Source organism: Spinacia oleracea, chromosome 4, assembly GCF_020520425.1.
Source record: "Spinacia oleracea cultivar Varoflay chromosome 4, BTI_SOV_V1, whole genome shotgun sequence".
NCBI classification, from domain to species: domain Eukaryota; kingdom Viridiplantae; phylum Streptophyta; class Magnoliopsida; order Caryophyllales; family Amaranthaceae; genus Spinacia; species Spinacia oleracea.
In genome coordinates this window covers 73741761-73760101 of record NC_079490.1, presented here as the reverse complement: position 1 = coordinate 73760101, position 18341 = coordinate 73741761, and the positions used below count along the sequence as shown (strand labels likewise).

The following is an 18341-nucleotide window of genomic DNA, read 5'->3' as shown; positions in this document are numbered from 1 at the left end:
CCATCTTTCTCAATTCTCGTACACACTATCCTAGCAGTATCTTTAAGTACCATGAATCCCAATGATTGCTTAATTATATCGTCTTCACATGTCCTATTGCAGTCATAGTTTCTTTAGAACCATTTGATGGCCTGGATGTTTGTTATAAATGTGGGGATCATCTTCAGTGCCTCGTACTACAAATATTATGGCTTCATGGCTTCTTACCCTTTGCTATTGTTTGCGGTCGTATTAGAAGACATGTCGAACAAATTATGGGCCTTCATATTGCTTCATGTAGATAAGATATGTTTCTGTTTCGCATATGCCTTGCAACTTTCTTTCTTTGAGACGTACAGCCTGATGGTACATATATGTATTTTTCTTAACAAGTTTTCTAAACCTATTGCTTTAGATCTGCAATACTTCTTTGGTACGTATCATGGATTTGATTAATTGAGTTTTTGAGGGTACATATTCAACATAAAATTGAGTATATGTTCAATCTTTGTACCTATTTACTCAACTGTGGACACCAAAGCTTCCATGCTGCCCCTTTTCAGATATCTTTTTCCTTTCCCCTCTTCAGGATGGATCAATATTGTGATAAAGGGACTTAAAAAGAAGAATTATTTGAAAAGAATTGTGTGCAGGATAATGCGGAAAGTTTTGGATTTAGGTTCCACTGATTTAAAATTTAGTTTGATTACTTGCATATCCTTTGTAAAAGATATTCTTCATGAGATATGATATAAATTAAAATCTCCATTTAAAATTTTGGTATTGAGTGTGTCTCATATTTAATCTTTCTACATACAAGGTCTTTTTTCTATAGGCAGAAAATTTGATACTCCCTCTGTCCCTTAATACTCGCACCGTTTTGACTTTTTGCATTATTCACATAATTCACTTTGACCCTATTTTATTTCTAGCATATGAAAACAAATGTTAGTATATAATATATTGTTGGCTTCATCTTTATATATATTTTCAAAGTATTAATATTTTTATAAATTTTTATAATATGTAGGTAAAGATATTGATGGTCAAAGTTGTGCATCGGCAAGCGTGTCTAGTCAAAACGTTGCAAGTATTAAGGGACGGAGGGAGTAATTGCTTTAACTTTATCAAACACTATCTAGGATTTTGTGCACCCGGATATATCTTGTTGTTTTTGTTTCAAATCGTGTCCTAAAAAAGGCTAAAAAATGATGTATGAAAGTGGAAATTTGAGACCATTTCGTATCTATCTTTTTATTACTTGTGTTGCAGTAGAGGGTCTTCATATTCTAGCTACATTCCCTGGAGATTGTCAAAATCATTATTTGGGAACATTTACTACGTTGATATCAAATCGTTATTTGTGTTGCAGTAAAGGGCCTTCAGATTGTTTGCTTGATAGCCTGGTAGGTTTTTTCTCTCATCAATTGGAGGCTCAAATGATAGATCGAATACATTGTTCAATAAAATCCAAATCTCTATCTTATCTCTCTTTTTATCTCCTGATATTTTTGGTGTTGAACGAGCAACAATTTTGAGTGTGGTGACTTGTGATGTTGTAAGCTGAGCCAATCTACACTACCCTTGGCTAAATTCGGCTCGGCCTGTATCACACAACCCGCACTTATTGGTATGTCTCTGTCCCTTGTAAAAACATTCTAAACTTCACCTTACATTCCTTCTCTATACCAAATGTAGAATATTGGTGAGACATACTGTGAGGGGGTCGAAAAAGCGCGAGGCTAATGCGTGACCTTGTCCCTCGTGGGTGTGACGATTATTTTTATTCAATCAAGTGTAATTGGATTTCCTGTGAGTATACACCCAATTGACTAGTAATATAGGAGTCGCCATTCAGTTTTTACCGACAACGAGAAAAACTGACAAAACCCGGTTATCGTGACATAAAGAGAGTGCAATTATGTTTGACCACGACGGCCGTAGGTTCCCTTGTTATCCCTGGTGTGGGGATCTCTCAATATACACCCGCAAGGTAGAGATTGAGGGTTCGGGGGACTGTAACTACCGAGAGGAGTAATTCGCTCGTCGATAACTCCAGATGCAAAATATCCTTACTAGCTCAGCATAAATAATTGAAGAGACATGCGTTAACTATTAAACTAATCTGAATTGATTTTAGCAATATGCAACTTATAATACTAATTCGATCGTGATTATCTGATTTAAATAACATTAAGGGACCTAGCATGATAATCCGATTTCCCAAAAATAGGCGTGATAGAACATTCAAATTAGGTTAGTTTAACAGTTCATAAAAAGGGCGAGGAAAGCAGTTAAATCATCGAAAAGGGACACATTACGACGCACCCTTGAGAGGTGCGTCACGGTTCTCAGAAAACTAACCACTTTGACTTTGCTATTTCTCCTTTTTATTTAACGAATCTCGATTATGGGACAGGATACGTTCTGTTCGATTTATGGATCGATTGCGACAGAACGCGTGAACAGTTTCGCAGCGAGAGGCTTAGGCTAAGGGGTTTAGAGTCAATACTCAGAATATATTATGTGTTGTTGTGTCGTTTCACGTCGAAACTAGGGGTCTATTTATAGGGAAGAGTTCGTGGAAAGATAGAATTGCAGAGTTCTAATCCACAAAGAATTTAGGAAAAGAGACGTACCCAGGTATTTTCAGCGCCCAGGCCTGGGCGCCGAAGATTTCGGCGCCCAGAGCCAGGCGTTGAAAATAGGGTCTGGGCAGTTTTGTTTAGTCAGATTCGGATTCCTAAAATCCGTAGAGTTTGAGATTAATTCGAGTCTTTTAGCGCGTACCAATTTTGTGACGGAATGCGTCTGGGCCCGTTACGAACTCTAGGCTCGTTAGAATTTTAATTAATACGTAACTCTTATTTCCGAATCCTATTAGGAATAGGATTCTCGCAGTTTTCTATCTCATTCAGGATTTATGTTGGAATGCAACACCTAATTCTGACAGGTTTCTATCTTTTATGATTTGCCACTTTTAGAAGCTACCTTTTACGGCAGTTACTATTTTTAGCAGGTTTCCATAAATAGAAGGTTTCGGGTGAAATGAAATGGGGAATCGAGATTCGTTTATTTTATAGGAGATGCGTTGTCAAGTGGAGTTTTTATGCTTTCATCATCGAACCTTTCCCTTGCGGGAATGGGGACAAAAGTAGGTGTCTACAGTTAGCCCCCACTTTGACTGAGTCTTGGGGTAAGACGATGGTCAAAGTATTAGACGAAGTGCGTCACACAAGCCATGGTGTATGTGACCTGTTTTGCGAGGGTCTCACGAGCCCTCGAGTGATAACATTTGTCTTAAGGGTCATCACTTGAAGTGTCGACATATCCCTCACGTGTCATTGGGATTTGTCAACTGATAGTATAGAAACTTCCTCACTTTGTCATTGGAAGGATCTAAAGATGCGTAGAAACTCCCTCACTTTGTCATTGGGAGTAACTACAGATGTTTTCGAAATTAAAGCTGTAAAGTGTAATTGGGCCTGGCCAAGCCCAATCACGAGGTAAAACGTTTTTAAAGATTCTCATTTTCAGGGCTAGCTAAACGAGAAAACCCCCTTGTTTTTATAGGACGTAAAACGAAGGAAAATCCAACACATCGCTCTTTTTTGGAAAAACGAAAAACCAAACCTTTAATTTTTGGAAAAAGGGAAAACCAATCCTTTAATTTTCGGAAAAAGGGGAATCCGATCCTTTAATTTTCGGAAAAAGGGAAAACCGATCCTTTGATTTTCGGAAAAAGGGAAAACCGATCCTTTGATTTTCGGAAAAAGGGAAAACCGATCCTTTGATTTTCGGAAAAAGGGAAAACCGATAAAAGTTATAGCTGCAGCGACTAAGGAATTGCGCTGTTAGTGACGCAGACCCCGCCCGCTGAAGGTGGGCGAGCCTGTCCGCTGAGGGTGGACCCCCCGTCCGATAGAAGTGGACGAATCTGTTTGATTTTTTTGAAAATAAGGACCTACGCGGTTTGTGACGTAGACCCCGCCGGCTGAAGATGGCGAACTTGTCCGCTGAGGGTGGACGCCCCGTCCGATAGAAGTGGACGAATCTGTTTTGAAATTTTTTGTTTTTTTTTTTGAAAATAAGGACCTACGTGATTTGCACCGTAGACCCCGCCGGCTGAAGATGGCGAGCCTATTTTAAATTTGAAGATTTTATTCTTCGAAAAAATGAGGACCTGCGCGGCTAGTGACGCAGACCCCGCCCGCTGAGGGTGGGCGAGCCCATTTTGAATTTCTTATTTTGCCTATGTAGAAGAGCTTTTGGTGATTACAACCTGTTGGTGGGTCGTAATATTTCCTGATTAGATGTGTCCTATAAGTGGGTCCACACTGTGGATATTTAACAATATATTTTTTGAGATATCCAAACATGATATGGTGCGTGGCGCAGTCTGGGAATGTGATTTTGATTGCGCGCTCTTTGTTGGAGTCCACTTTTCGCGAGCCCCCAAGTGTTGGGGCTCGTCGGTTGTTTTTCGCGTCTCGTAATCATGTTTGGGGTCACGCTCGTATGTGCGAGCGACCTCCTATAGTAGTGTGCTATTTTAGTGAAGCCGTGGAGTGCGACTTTAGCTTTCAGGCGACATCCGGTTTTGGCTTGGCCCGGATTATCCCTTTGACAGACAGACATTTTCTATTTGGAAAACCAATGACTTGACGACACATATTTTTGGTGTTTCGAAGAATGACCATGATATTTAACTTGCTTTTTTTGAAAAGTGTACATGAGCGTCTTCTGAGATGAGTCTAAGTTTCGACCAAGTTTCAATGTTATTATTATTTTTTTGCTTATTTGGGAGCTAAAGGTGCTTTGGGCTTGATCTTACTTGTAATAGGGCCTCGTGTTTTAGCAACACGGTCCTAAGTCTTTCCTGTTCCGTGTTTTGTGAAATCTGGGCCTTGGGCTGCATTTTCAGCGCCCAAGCTCAGGCGTTAAAAATTTCGGCGCCCAGAGGTGGGCGCTGAAAGTTCTTTCCTGGTAATATTTGATTTTCGGATTTCTAAACACGTTTCCGAATGGGATCAGGATGTTTATTGGGTGCGTTCAGCTATATATAGGGGCTAGGTACGTCCTTATTTTCCACCACTCTCAAATTCTTTCTCTCTTTTTTTGCTGTGCTCTAATTATTTACTGCTTTTGCCATGTCGATCCCTACTTTCTCACTCCAACGGACTGTTAGGCGTTGGCTACGAGCCCTTACTCCCACAGAAAAAGCTTTGTTAAAAGAATACCACTTAGAGGCACTTTTAGGCTTACAACAAATTAATATTGATTATAATTTTCTGCATGCTGCCCTAAACTTTTGGGACTCCGATCATCATGTATTTTTCTTTCGGGGCAATGAAATATGTCCTTTGCCTGATGAATTTGCTGCGATCCTTGGTTATCCTACTAATGCTACTCCTGTTACCCCTGGCACTATTGAAGAGGGTAAAACAACCATAAGGGCTTTCCTAGGGCTAGATGATAACATGTTTGCTGAACTTGTTGTAGATGATAAGGTTAACTTGGCAAAACTCGTAAAACATCATTTTAGGCCTAGTAAGAATATGACCGAACAAAAATTGAACATTCGAGCCCTTGTATTTTGCTTGTTGAATCATTATTTGCTGTCGAATAATAATGGTGAGTTCGGTGACATAAGGCTGATCCCCTTGATTAGCCAGATGGAAAGTTGCTATTCTATTATGCCGTTGGTTGTTGCTGAGACTTTGCTGAGTGCGGATGAGATGAAGAGGAATGCCAAATCCAAAATTTTTAAGGGAAGCCCCCTATTACTGCAGGTAATCTATTTTTTCTTTGCGCACACATACGCCACTTTTATATATTTCTTTTTGCCTGGGGCTGAGTTTCAGCGCTCAGGGCTGGGCGCTGGAATATTTGGCGCCTGGTCCTGGGCGTTGAAACTGCGCCCCAGGAACCTTTTTTTCTTTCTTTTCATTCTTTTGATTCGATCGTACCTGTTTTTGCAGATTTGGCTTGCGGAACGGCTTAGACTTTTGGAAGCTCCTGCCGATCCTAAACATTATCGCCCTATAGCTTTGGGTAACCGAAAATACTTGCACCAAGGCCAGGACGAGGCCGAATGGACCTCCTTTTTTACTTATGGCATTTGTTCTATTAAGTGGGTGGTACCATGGTGGGGTTTGACTACTATGACAGGGGGGTCTGATGTATCGGTTTATGTTTCTTTGTTGGGGCTATCTTGTCCCATTTATATTTTCCCTTACCGAGTCATGCGTCAATATGGTTTAAGGCAGACTATCCCCTTTTCTGATACGGTACCACCTAAGGTAGCGACCTTTGCACAAACACGGGTCTTAGCGTGGGCTAGGTATTATGATGGTCTCCCGCGTTGGGCTGTAGCTACAAATGGGTTTGTGGGTCTTTTTGAAAACTATAAGTTGTGGATGAGTTCCGATGACAAGGATGTGAGGACCAAGGCTCGTGATGGGGAGCCGACTGAGCTTTTGATACCTCGTATTCGTGTTAAGTATGAGGGTCCTGATTCTGCCAGACCTCGTACCTATAGTTTTAAGACTGTGAAAGCTCGTCCTGATCGAAAGCGAAAGGAAGTTCTTCCCCGTTCCAGTGTCAGGCCTAAAAAGATGCCTAACATGAAGGGGCCTGCTGTTGTTAAAAGAAATGCAAGCTCTCGCGGAGATCGCCGCCGGAACAATGTATGGGTTAGGAAGGCTCAGCCGCCTGTAGAAACAGTGGCTAGTCCAGTTGATGATAGTAATCCTTCTCCCACCACTGTTTGTGCCCTTGAGGCTGAGCGGGCTATAACTGAGAATGTTTCTAAAGCTTTGGCATCTTTGGAAGTTAGTGTCCAGGAGCCAGTTCTTATGGAGATTGATATTGGGGCAGCGCAGAAGACTATGGGGGCGGATCCTGCGAACATTGCTCTCTTCAAGACTTTATTTGATGATCCGGAAGAACTAGAGCAGTGTAGTTCTTTGCTAGGGTGTAGGTGCCCTCTATTTATTTCAGTTGTGTTTGTTTTTATTCCTAGCACTTTGTTTTCCTTCTTATTATATTTTAATAAAGGCGTATTTTTAGTTTCCATTCAATTTTGTTTATATGTCTAACACTTTTTTACACAAAGAATATAATTTTTTATTATTATTTGGACCGAATCCTTGGTAAGGATTGCCTACGTATCTTGTCAGAATCAGGTCGCGCGTAGTTCTTAGCTTTAGAATAAGTTCTAGTATGCCGGATTTCGGTAGATATGTCCTGAAGTGGAAACATATTACTTAATCGGTCAAATGAGTGAAGTATTTGCCATTACTTTCATCTGCCGTTTTCCATAGGTTGCGTAAAATTCGACCAATTTGTTGGTAAACCTATTTGGATACGTACTGTACCCCCCAAGTGTTCGTTATTTTTCCGTTGTGTGCGGATAAAATGACGAGCACTTTTCGAAAAAGGAAAACTTTTGGCAGGCAGAGAGTTTCAACGCCCAGGCTGGGGCGTCAGAAATTTCGGCGCCCAGCCCTGGGCGATGAAAATAACTTGGGCGGTCAATTTTGACGTTTTTGCTTCACATGTTCTTGCGTTTATTTCTATTTCGTTTTTTGTGCCTTGATATTTTGCTTCGTAGTTAAAGTTAATTTTGAGGCTATTTTGGAGGCTTTTTTGACTGTTAGCGTGAAACGCATTTTTGTCCAAATTAATTTTTTCTATTGGTGACTCAAAACAGTTTGAAAATGGAGTTAGGGTGCGGAACTTATGAAGATCTTTGTGGAGGGTATGATGGAATCTATGTGAAACAGCTGTTGGTGGATTCTATGTTTTATGAATTTATTTTTTTGGTAACATTTGCATTTGTTTTAAATTTTTGATTTCTTTTTGATTTTGGGTTGCATGGATTGGCTCTTATGATGACATTGGTTGCCTTTTTAGGTTTTGAGGATGGGATAGTGTGGTTTATTTTGTGGGTTTCGGGAACTGGTTCACATGGCATTATTTCAAAATCGAGTGGGCTTTGTTTGTTGGGCCTATAGTGGGCCGCTTCTTTATTTTTTTTTTTATTTTGCAAGTACATTTGGTGTTTATTTAGTGTTAGAATAAAATTTTTAGGAGAAATATTACGCCTTTATTTGATTTGGAAAGTAAGGAAAACACACTGAAATAAAACTGACCCATATTCTAAAGGGCCTTAGGACCATCTAAAGTCTCTATTATTTTTTTCTATCAATCTAAAGAACTACTAATGGTGCTCTATATGGCTCAAGCCTGGGGTTTAGTCTCATAAAACTTCGGTCCTTCATCGGTACTCATCTTGAATCCTATTCCTTTTGCGTTGACCCACTGATATGTCTTCACCCATCCGTTCCCGACCTCTTCTAGTGTTGATGCAGGAGAGATTAACCGGGTTGGATCGAAACCTTCATCTTGTAAAGCTAGGGTAGTCATCACAGTCTCGTTCTCCATAGGCCTCGATTCGTTAAACAATGTCCATAGAGCCTGGTTGTCCAATATTTCAGCTGTTTTAGTCTTGGTGAGGTGGGGTGCCTCATCCAAGGTGTGGTAGTCATGGAAAATTTCAAATCCGGGTTTTAGCAAGCCATCCTGAACGAAGGGTTCAGGGAAATCACAGCATGGGTGTCTTTCTCCTTCCCGAACAAACATCCCGTTAAGGGTCCTTTGATATGGGGGAAGGAGGGTGGTTTGTTTGGCTTTGTTAAGGCGTAGCCTAGATAGGCGGTCAGCAATATCTTCCTCTGTTGGTTCATAACCTAAGCCAAAGGGAGTAGATTTGTCGGGAAAAGGATGGAATGTGCATTCCTTCTTCCTTATGCCCAATGGGGTTCCTGGGAAATAACCTTGAGCCAACAACATTCTAGGGATGACTCGGGATGCATGCGGGTCTAGGAATGCTGGATCATAATCTTTGATGAACTGGATTGTTTCTTCCATTTGAAACCCATAAAGGTCGTCTGCAGTTTCAGACGTTCCAACCATAGTACAACTGACGTCGAGAGGAGGGGCGCGGATTTCTAGTATTACCCCCTTATGGTTAAGTTTAACCATTTGGTGCAAGGTTGAAGCCACACCTCCTAAGTCATGGAGCCAAGGTCGCCCCAAGAGGAGGTTGAAAGTGGGCTTGATGTCGATTATTTGAAACTCCAAGGTGCGTGCCACAGGCCCAGTTTGTATGGTAAGGTTGATTTTTCCCAACACAGGCCTTCGGGAGTTATCATAAGCTCGTACCCCGTGTGAGGAGGTTTGGAAGTCATCGCTTCCTAGCCCCAAGCAATGGGCGGTTCGCAATGGGCAGACATTAACCGCCAAACCATTATCTGCGAGCGCTAGGGGGATGTTTTGTCCTTTGCATCCAACCACTAAGTAAATGGCTTTATTGTGAGCACCCCCCTCTTTGGGTAAGTCTTTATCAGTGAAAACTATGGCCTTTTCTCCGGCATCTCTCGTGACATGGCTAACCAATGAGTCAGGTGTGATATCTGTGGGTACTGAGACGAGGTCAAGTGAGCGAATAAGCTTTTCGCGATGTTCCTTTGAAGTACACATAAGATCCCAGATGGTAATCTCAGCCTTGGTTCTTTTCAGTTGTTTCAGGAGAGGATTTTCAATGACTTCCGCGACGGTGGCGTGCCGCCCGTTCTCAGGAGTTTGCCTAACCGGGATGTCGTCCATAGGAGGTGGGTGAATATCCGGTTGGTATATCCTTCCGGATCGGGTGAGGTTGTCGACCTCGGGCTCCTGAGGGGTGGTGTCAATGAGAGCATACCCGGGCCAAGTTTCAGTGAAGAGGTCCTGGCCCGAGACTTGAGATAGGTAAATATCTTCAGCATCATCGTTCCACACACCGCACACTTCCCCCTCGATTCGATCCATAGGTACCACAGCGAGTGGTGCACCTTGAGGTGTAATATACACCGTGGGGTCGAAATTCTCTGGTTGGTCGAGAGAGATGTGACAAGAGCCGAGTGGGCTCTTGTTGTTGTTGGGTTTGCTAACGTTAGGGAGAGGTATTACTTCATCCTCTATCATGTCCTGGATCGTATGTTTTAGATTCCAGCAGTTTTCAGTGTCATGCCCATTTCCTTGATGGAATTTGCAGTAAGTACCTTCGACCCAATATTTGTTTTTGACAGGAGGGTCACGGGTGGGGCCTATATGTCTCAACTTTCCTTGATTGGTTAGTCTTTCAAAGGCTTGTACCAAAGTTTACCCGAGTGGGTCAAACTTTCGGTCTCGGACCCATCTTCCAGGGTATCTTCGGGCAGGAGCCTCTTCTACAGCATGGACTTCTTGGGCTTGGGGTGTGTTACCCCGATTATAGGTGATGGTCTTATATGCAGGTTTGCTCTGTATGGTTTTGGCGAGGTCGTCCTCGATTTTTATTCCCACATCATAAACCCTTTTGAAAGTGTCGAGTCCCAGGTACCTAAGGTGTTGTCTGTAAGCCGGGTCCAAGTTGTCAATGAATTTTTGGACCAATTCTATTTCGGGAGGCCTATTGATTAGCTGGGCCGCCTGGTCCCTCCATCTAGCAAAGTAGGTTGTGAAACCCTCATTTTTCTTTTGGAAGAGAACTTCCAGCTCGCGCATGGTGACTTGGAAATCCATGTTCGACGAGTATTGCTTGATGAAGACATTGACAAAGTCTTCCCAAGTGGGGAAGAGCTTAGGGTCCTGGTGATAGTACCATTTGAGCGGCACATGTTCCAAGGACAAAGGAAAGGCAAGTAGGTACATGGACTTGTCCACGCCTTTCAAGTTCATGGTATTCACAAAGTTCAGTAGATGATCACGGGGGTTGTCCGTGGCCTTGAACGTTGGTAAGTCAGATGAACTGAACTTTTCTGGTAATTTGCCAGAAAAAGGTTCAGGCTCAAGGGAGAAGTATTTGCTCCCCATGGTTTGCTGTAGGACCATTTTTTCGATCCTCTTCTCATTTTCGAGGTCATTTTTGGCTTGCGCAGCCGCTAAGGCTTCGTTTTCCATTTTCAGTTGGCCCATGAGTTGGGTCATTTGGACCATCTGGTCTCGCAAATCTTCGATGGACATGTTTAGAGGTGCAAATCGAGGTTGGGTAAGCGGAGATCCTTGAAATGAGGGATGACGGACGGAGCTTGGAGTTACTAAACCTGGTGTTGGTGATGTATCTTCGAGACGCACTAGCCGTTGATTCCCTGATCGGCACCAAGTGGCAGGACCAGTCCTAGGCATAAGATAAGCTAAAGTTTAGGTTCCCAAAGTTTCAAGCATTACTTAGTCTAGACTTCGACTCTCTAAATTGGTGTTTTCTTTTCACTCTTTCTTCTGTCGGTACACTTTTTGGGGGTTTTTTTTATTTTGGTCGTTCTTTGGATTTTCGAAACACTTGCCCGTGTGACATTCATAGTTGTTAGCATGTTCGGTTTTGGTGCCGAGCATTGCCGTCGTAGGAGGCCTAACGACGACACAAAGAGTTATTAATTTTTCGCGAGTCGCCTTTTGAAATCGAGTGCTTTTCTTACGCCCTCGTAGCAATTCTTTTGATGAGCATTTTTTGTGCTACGTACTTTCTTTTTGCTTGGGCACCGAGGCTGCTGCGCCTGACCAGAAAGCCAAGCAGCAATTTCAGCGCCCAACAGTGGGCGTGAGAAATTTTGGCGCCCAGCCAGGGGCGTTGAAAATGCGTCCCTGGCTGGTTCTCGTTTTCTGTTTTCTGTTTATGCGACTTCGATTTGCGTGCTTGCCTAATAACGTCCTTTACGCGTAACAGCGTTTGTGGGATTCGTTACAGGCCATCCCGAGCGTCGCTTATTTTGTGGCGATCATTCGGGTTTGCGGAACACGTGTTTCGGTATAATTCTTTGGCAAATTAGTCTATGAATGTTTGGGCAATTTTTAAGGTCATTGGTTTTCTAGGATAGTTTGTCACACACAATCACATATTTCGCTACACATAACTACATTACAAACATGGATTTGAAAATTAAATATGCCACGTAGTTTATGATAGGCTTCTATGGGTAGTATTTGCGCCTGGCTTGGTACCGCTTCTATCGTAGATCCAACACATGCCCCGGTCGAGGTAGTGTCTTCAACAGACGAATTTCGCTCAAGAGGCAATCTCGCAAGTGCAAGCCAAGGGGGCAGGCAGGCGAGAGGGACCTAATGGGCGAGCGATTGGGTTCGGGATAGGTGTACTACCTGCACAAGTACCGAGTGGGAAACATGCGCGGCGTATGCACCCCCCTATTGGCGAAAAAAGGTATCCTTAGTCCCAACTCCCGAGGGAGCCGAGATTCGTTATGATGTTCTGCCCGTTCACATTAATATGCTGATTTTCAGGTCGTCGCAACTTGATGGGGAAATAAACGCGGGGTAGGATCGTTTCACCCTTCGGCTATTTTGATTACCTACAAGCACGAGTATTTCCTTCACTATCCCCAGTGGAGTCGCCACTGTGAGGGGGTCGAAAAAGCGCGAGGCTAATGCGTGACCTTGTCCCTCGTGGGTGTGACGATTATTTTTATTCAATCAAGTGTAATTGGATTTCCTGTGAGTATACACCCAATTGACTAGTAATGTAGGAGTCGCCATTCAGTTTTTAACGACAATGAGAAAAACTGACAAAACCCGGTTATCGTGACAGAAAGGGAGTGCAAATGTTTGACCACGACGGCCGTAGGTTCTCTTGTGATCCCTGGTGTGGGGATCTCTCAATATACACCCGCAAGGTAGAGATTGAGGGTTCGGGGGACTGTAACTACCGAGAGGAGTAATTTGCTCGTCGATAACTCCAGAGGCAGGATATCCTTACTAGCTCAGCATAAATAATTGAAGAGACATGCGTTAACTATTAAACTAATCTGAATTGATTTTAGCAATATGCAACATATAATACTAATTCGATCGTGATTATCTGATTTAAATAACATTAAGGGACCTAGCATGATAATCCGATTTCCCAAAAATATTATATTTGTTAGGCGTGATAGAACATTCAAATTAGGTTAGTTTAACAGTTCATAAAAATGGCGAGGAAAGCAGTTAAATCATCGAAAAGGGACACATTACGACGCACCCTTGAGAGGTGCGTCACGGTTCTCAGAAAACTAACCACTTTGACTTTGCTATTTCTCCTTTTTATTTAACGAATCTCGATTATGGGACAGGATACGTTCTGTTCGATTTATGGATCGATTGCGACAGAACGCGTGAACAGTTTCGCAGCGAGAGGCTTAGGCTAAGGGGTTTAGAGTCAATACTCAGAATATATTATGTGTTGTTGTGTCGTTTCACGTCGAAACTAGGGGTCTATTTATAGGGAAGAGTTCGTGGAAAGATAGAATTGCAGAGTTCTAATCCACAAAGAATTTAGGAAAAGAGACGTACCCAGGTATTTTCAGCGCCCAGGCCTGGGCGCCGAAGATTTCGGCGCCCAGAGCTAGGCGTTGAAAATAGGGTCTGGGCAGTTTTGTTTAGTCAGATTCGGATTCCTAAAATCCGTAGAGTTTGAGATTAATTCGAGTCTTTTAGCGCGTATCAATTTTGTGACGGAATGCGTCTGGGCCCGTTACGAACTCTAGGCTCGTTAGGATTTTAATTAATACGTAACTCTTATTTCCGAATCCTATTAGGAATAGGATTCTCGCAGTTTTCTATCTCATTCAGGATTTATGTTGGAATGCAACACCTAATTCTGACAGGTTTCTATCTTTTATGATTTGCCACTTTTAGAAGTTACCTTTTACGGCAGTTACTATTTTTAGCAGGTTTCCATAAATAGCAGGTTTCGGGTGAAATAAAATGGGGAATCGAGATTCGTTTATTTTATAGGAGATGCGTTGTCAAGTGGAGTTTTTATGCTTTCATCATCGAACCTTTCCCTTGCGGGAATGGGGACAAAAGTAGGTGTCTACACATACAGAATTTGAAGAAATCAAATCTACTACGTCTTGGTTGTTGGATGTTGTAGCTTGTGTGGTGCTCGACTTATTTGCATCCTTATTTTGCCTAAGTAAATCTTCAGCTTCTGTTTTATCTTCTTAGAGTGGGTTGACTCTTGGTCGCTTCCATGCTAAGGGCTGACCAATGACCACTAATGCGCTAATGGTCTTGCAAGTATACATGTACGAATTAGGTATCAAGCCAGGTACCATGTGCTTCCTTTTTTTTGTCATAAACCTTAAATGTCTGCATCTTGCAGATTGAATTCTACTTTATTCTCACTATGAGTTGATCATTAGAACCTCCGGTGGTCTGTTTTGCATTTTCTTATTTACCCCTAGATTTCTGGTTTTCTTTTGAAAAACAATTGTCAACCCTTCTGGTATTGACTGGGACTTATCCTCGTTTGAGGTATTCTCATTTGTCTCAAATATCACTGTATTACAACTGCCTTTCTATACTAATGACTCGGTGAGTTGCAGAGGAGCATATTCATGTTCTTAATATCTTTAATATATTCCTTTTACTTAATTTTGGATTCCTTAAAACTTCATAATTCCTTAAATTTAGTTCTTAATAACTTCATTTTTCTCTCATTTTTAGAAAGCTAATATTCGTATTTGAGTTCTTATGTCCTAAAATGGCTTGTACTTTGCTTAATGGTTTAAACTGCAGTCGTCTTAATAATGAGTGGAAGCTTGATGGCCTATTTTACTTAATGATAATATATCTGCTTTATGAAAATTCCAGATTATTTGAATCTCACCTATATTCAGCAGAAAATCAATTAAATGGTTCTCCGGGGTGCATGGAACCTATATTCAAGTTGATTTGTTGAACCCACCAACGGAGTTTTAGAAGATGAAGAGCAATCTAAAGCGTCTTTTTCGATCTCCTTACTCCTTCATCGTTTTAGTTTCCTCTTTAATTGTCCTTTTTTCCGTGTTTGATTTAAGAAGAGGGGTGAATGGTTTATGTATGTTTGTATGGGTAATAGTTTAAACAAATAGACTGTTGGACACACATATCATACACTATAACCTTGGACTTTTATATTGTAGCCATTAGTCAATCATATGTCTTACACTATTGTTTTTATACTTGGTGTTCTAAAGAAAAGTTTTCTCACGATATCTTTATGTTCATTGTGGAGCCTTCGAATGGGAGCTACGATCATTTCCATTGCTATTTCCAATGTTTGGGTGAGCGGATGGGTTTCTGGTCATACTTGTATATCTATGAATTGTTAATCATTGTACTCAAATTGATATATGATTTGGTACAGAGAAATGATCTAAATTGAGCTTTCTTTTGACTTTGGTGACTCCATTTACGAGTCTAATCACCTAATTGCCACTATGAAACCTTTATCTAGGACTTGGTCTATCACATTATAACTCATGATTATATACATGCTTTTGCGAAGCTATATCTTGAGTTATGGTTACCTCATGTTCTACAAGATTGCAAGTGGAGTGAGGAGTATAGTTCACAGTTAGTCCCTGGGGATGTCATTAGTTTCAATGCTGGAGATACCATTCCAGCTGATGCTCGTGAGCTCGTCTACTTAGAGGGGATGATCCTTTGACAATTGATGAGGTGAGTTAAAATGTATTATGGTCAATTCAATAACCTCCTACAAATACTATTGCTGCTGAAAATCTGAATGTTATGCTTCGCAGTATGTGTTAACAGAAGATTGATCTCAAGTAACTAAGAGAGTAGTTAATTATCTAACATGGTAATCAATTTAATTGACAATGCAAGCCAGATTAATTATTTGAACCTTTACGACATAATAAAAAGAATTTAGACTTGAGATAAACTTTAGTTTTATTAATTCTGATTTTGAGGTAGTATGTTGGGATCTTGGGGTGAATATTAGGTTGTAGGCTGCAAGCTGTATTTTTATTGCTCAAGTTGCTACGATACGTCACCGCTTCCCACCTCTTCTTATTGATTCCTCTATGCACTAGAAGTTTTGGGATGAGAAGGTTGGATGGCTGAAAGTGTAGAGTCAAAGGATGTTACATCATGAAATGAATCGCTTGACGCCCTTTCAGAGTTCATCATTTAGGACTATCAAGCTGGAAGTAAGAGGAATAGTAGGCAAGTGTTGTGAGCCACGTATATTCATCTCTCCTTACTGTAAGTAATAAAGAGAAAGTCCTTACATGTGTTATATGTCAGTATGCCGTGATTGACCTGTACAAGGTATGTAGCTTCTCTAGGTGCAAACTACTATAATAAAGATATTTCTTTCTTTGCATCATTCATGGAACAGACATGCATGGTGCACCTTTTTTGGTAATAGTAATTTTGGCTCGATCTATTTGTTCTGCTATAGAAGTTCATAAAGGAAATAATAAGTCTTTTCTTGAAACTTTCACAAGCACTGCACAAACTAACATCTTCATTAACTCATTCCCCCTCCCTCCCTCCATGTATTATCCATTTAATATAGCGATACACGAATAAAGAATTAAGTTATGGATTCTATGTTGTTATTGCATTATGTTAACGCTTTCCTTATATTGAATAAGGTTGGGTCATGTTTGTTTGTTTCCTTAGTTCATGCATGCTCTTAGTGTGTTGCTGGTTAGTATGGTACTAATGTTATTACTTGAATAAGTAATTGATCTACATGGATGGATTGTTATTGAATGAGGTCAAGTCATGTTTGTTTGTTTGCTTGTTTTTTTGTTTGTTTACTTTCATGGTGGTTGTGGATCCAATGTTTGGGTCGTTGCATTTGGCAATTGATTAGTTTGTATTAATGGAGTTGAGGTTGTTTTCGTGTTTCCTACATGAAGTATTAATTATTCCTCAAGGATGCACTGTTAGTCTGTGAAAGTTACTCGACGATGCACTTTTGGTATGTGATCAATGTGCCTGTAAATTGTCAATGCATGACACCTACATTATCAGCATATGTGTGTTCTGTGTTGTCCATTTAAGTCCAATCATAATAATTACGTACGCATACAAGTTTTACCATTAGCGATCTTTCTCCATTTCCCGTACAGTTTTAAGCACGTCTCTAGCTGTTTGTTATAAAGTTTGAAGCCATTTAGCATGTGCCTAATCTTTTGAGCACCACTCTTGGTGTTTACAGCAAATTCTTTCATGTATACAATAAGCAGTAAACTATTTAGGTTAGGATTTTAGCTTCTGAACATATTTTTTCATGTATGCAGTCAACTCTTTATATTACAAGTTTAGCTTCTGTTGAGCTATTGAGCTATTGTGTGATCGTGATGAAAGGCCAACATATTCTCTTGCGTTTTCTTGAATTTTCAGGTGTGTCGAGTTACTTCATGAGATTACTTTTTTTTCCTGGAATATCTCTCTTCTATCAACTTTTGTTATTGAGTAATGTTAGAATTTCATTTTTATTGTACACCATGCATAGCTACTTAGTTGCCCCTATAATCTAGAGTTAAATATTAGTTTACACTTTCGGGGAGTTATCTTTTTGCAGTTAATATTTGAGATTTGAGGGTCGAGGGAAATAAATCGCGTGGATTTGGAAAATGTAGTTTGGACATAAATGATTGATGGTTGGAAGTTGAAGCAATAGAAGGTACAAGTTCTCCAAGTATTAGTAATGCGCCTACAGATCGAATGAAGGCTTGCCAATGATGCACATGAAGATCCTTTTTTTGTCTCTTTTTTGTGTTTATATTTGGGCCTTGCTTGGATGATATGAATGTAGGTTCACCTTGAAACAATTTGTGCTATCTAAGTCTATCAAAGTAAGCAGCCTATGTACAAGAAATAATGTAATTCTAGCCCACAACCTTCAAATTGATGTTTTTTATATCTTGTACTCCCGGCTCTCCAACTACGAGTTTGCTGCATGATTTGTATGTTCAAATCATCCCAACTTTAAATTTTATCATCGACATGTTTGCATTTGATCATTGACAATAGGGTTTGCATTTGCCTTAAAATTTTTTGCACCGATTTTTTACGTAAACATATTCATGATAGATTTTTATATATTGGGGGACCGTGCGCGCTAGCGCACGGGCCAACAACTAGTTAACAAAAAATTAAAAATTGGCGTTTTTGGGGGAGTTTGGTTTTTGCAGCTGAGCAGGTGATGTGGTGTATAATATCTGATTGTACTACTCCGTAGTACGAAAATTTGAAAAATATTCGGCGTAATTTATTATTTTTAATGGAATTTTTATGGGGGTTCCGACGTCCTAAATCACTAAAAACGCCCGCGTATTTATAATGAAAGGACGATTTTATCCTTTTAAAGAAAATTACCCTCATCTCCCTTCACTCTTCCCCTTCACATTTTATAAACTTTTTTTTTTGAATCGAAATTTATATATAAACAAATAAAATTTTTAAACTACAATTTTTAAACAAAAACTTCTGAGAATTTTATTTTTGTCAATTATATTAATTATTTTAATTATGAAATT

At 40.5% G+C, this 18341-nt stretch overlaps 1 long non-coding RNA gene across 1 annotated transcript; it reads left to right on the top strand.

The window, feature by feature from the left end:
• Window positions 1-13936: 13936 nt before the first annotated feature.
• Window positions 13937-17779, top strand: LOC130459200 (uncharacterized). Its single transcript, XR_008918425.1, has 3 exons — window positions 13937-14107; window positions 14653-17202; window positions 17384-17779. It is a non-coding gene; the product is annotated as an uncharacterized lncRNA (long non-coding RNA).
• The last annotated feature ends 562 nt before the right edge of the window (window positions 17780-18341 follow it).